The sequence below is a fragment of the Falco biarmicus genome, chromosome 7 (genome assembly GCF_023638135.1).
Source record: "Falco biarmicus isolate bFalBia1 chromosome 7, bFalBia1.pri, whole genome shotgun sequence".
Classification (NCBI taxonomy): Eukaryota; Metazoa; Chordata; class Aves; order Falconiformes; family Falconidae; genus Falco; species Falco biarmicus.
This window is the reverse complement of record NC_079294.1, coordinates 5,260,973-5,263,691: the sequence shown is the minus strand read 5'-3', so window position 1 is coordinate 5,263,691 and position 2,719 is coordinate 5,260,973.

Genomic DNA, 2,719 nt, shown 5'->3' with positions numbered 1-2,719 from the left:
TGGAGAGCCTGAACCAGCTCCCAAGTAATCTGAGGGATACATTCCAGCAGCTGGTTTCCTGCCTTTTTTCATGCAATGTTTAACCCTTCCTTAGCAGGAATTGAGTGAAGTCTGAAGGGATATAACTAGCCACCAGTTATTACTAGAAGACCTCGTGTCAGTGCAGTGCAAGGCCCTACCTTTTATCAGCACTTTGTAGTAGGAAAACTCTAGAAGTGGAAAAAAAGCCCACTTCATAGTCCAAGTAAAATCACATAACTATCTAATTATCTGGCGGGGTGGGGGGTGGGGGTGGGGAAGTCTACCGCAGTTGTTCATAAGCCTTAAAAGAAGAGTTTCTACTGTCAGACATCTCTCCCAAAAGTGTGACTACAGACAGTGCAGTAACATCCACTCCCTGCTAAAGCTACGGTCCGTTGCAGAATATCTTCTCATCATAGCATAATACACTAGAAATCATTTCTGGGTGCTTATCAGCATTTTTTATCATTTTATCATTATTATCATTTCATGAAGATGACATATAGACATTACAAGGGATCAACATACAAATATCTAATTACTATAGCAGTTAGATAAACCAAAATGCCAAAAATACAAGAAGTTTTTCTTCTTGTAACTGGACAGAGTACCAAGTAAATAGCAGAACATTGGCTGTGCTCTCCTTTCTCACCATTTCCTGCAGCCTACTGTTTTTCCCTCAACACACCCTGCTCCTAGGCTGGTATTTCTTCCATTACACGCGGTAACATTTTTACAGAAGAGTGAGAATTATTTCCTAAACACATTAAACTGCCCTACCATGCACGCATTTATGGCGGAAGAATGTTCCTCTTTGGTCAGGACAACTAAAACTCAGGCAAGGCTCTCACATGGGAGGCAGGGCACGGTCTTGTTGAAGTCTACAGATGGGATGAGGGGAAATGCCCCAGGAGCACCCTGCCGGAGTGGGTTAGGCACTCAGCTGAGTTGATATGGAATAAAGGAGTAAAAATGGCTTCATAGTGGCATGAAATTTATCGTAGGAGAAAAGACAAAGGTTCAGACCCTTCCTGCCAACAGCACCACATGGCATGCATGCCCATCTTAACGCCTGCATTTGGCTATACAAGCAATTTTCTTGCAGTCATAAAGCTTCACAGCCTGCCCACCCTCTCATCACTCAGCTTGTCCCTTTCAAGTCAGGCCTGTATCTGCCCCTAATATTTGAATTGTCTAACTGTCCTATATTAACCTTAACATTTACGATTGCAAGTGTTTCTGTATTTCCTTCACTGCCTCAGATCACCCTTTGCTAAGGAAACCATCTACTTCTTGAGGGCAAAAAAGTTACAGGATCACTAATTTCTATCATACAGGAACAAGTGTAAACAAATTCACCTCCTTAAAGGCATTAATGGGGCAAATCACTGAGTGTGCTGTATCTCATCACTTGGCCAGACACTACAAGGGCAAGGCAGGGTGAGGTTGTTGACAGTGTTACTGCTGTTTTCCATCTTTGGAGATCTGCACAAGAGCCAGCCTTATCAATAAATTTGTTGTTGGTTCATTTCAAACAGAAATCATGGGCAAGCCATATAACTTGAAATCTAAGCCTTGCTGAACTGCACAAGTGAAGACAAACAGGTAGCATCCACATAGAAAACTAGATAAGAACTGGAATTTGAAAGTTTTAACTATGTTCCCTATCTTGTATTTACAGTGTGATGGAAACTGAACAAGGTTGCAAGATGATATGTGGCAAGATTACCCTTACTGGCTCTAGTTCCTTGCCCTAGATGATTTACAGGCTAAAATCAGGCAGACACAGTCGCCAGACAAAGTTTAACAAAAGGAAGAAAGAAGTACAAACAAGATTTAACCATATCTTCCTAGTTCCCATAGATGACAAACTGACCCCTATGACTCTGAGGTGTTAAGTTAGCTAAGAAACTGTTATCTCTACCTTGTTCTTAAACTCCAGTATTTTTATTTTAAATCCAGCTTCACACCTCATCTTTCTGCCACTAACCCATTAGCAAGATAACTTTGTTCTGGGGTACTGCACTACTGTCAATGCACCTCTATTCATCATTCCAGAAGAAACCAAGCAGGACAGGCACGCCCAGTGCATTGACAGGTCTGGTACTGCTTTTGCTTTCCAAAAAAACCCTTGGCCTCTTTCTCATCTGAGGCACTCAGCTGCTGATCAGCTTCACTGTTTGTGTTTCGGTCAGTAAATGTGCCTTAGAGCAAGTTAGTTGCACTTCAATATTCATTTGGAAAGCATAATTTAATAATAATGAAATTAAGGGAGCCAGTCATGGATTTTATTTTTTTTTCCCCCTCTCTGCCAGGCAGCAGTGCAATATGTTCCCTATTCCCACAACAGTACAGTTTGTACATTAGGCTTAGTTAAAGGCTTCCTTAAAATCTTCTACTTACTCTTAAAAGAAAACTAGCTCTCCTAATACAGAGGAAGTACTGGTATGTATATTTTTTTTTTTTAATGTAATTCAAACCAGAAATGCTCCCACATAGTAAGATCAAAGAAGTATAACAAACACCACTTGCAGGTTACTTCAGTACAGTTCAATGTAATACTCAGAGTGCAGAAAGGCCCATTTTGAAGTGGAGTTAAAAGCTGTGTAGAAAAAGGGAAAAAAAAAAAAAAAAAAGACATTTTCCTGTCTTCCAAAGCTTTGAGATCTGAAGTCAGAACAAACTTGTGCTTGCATGT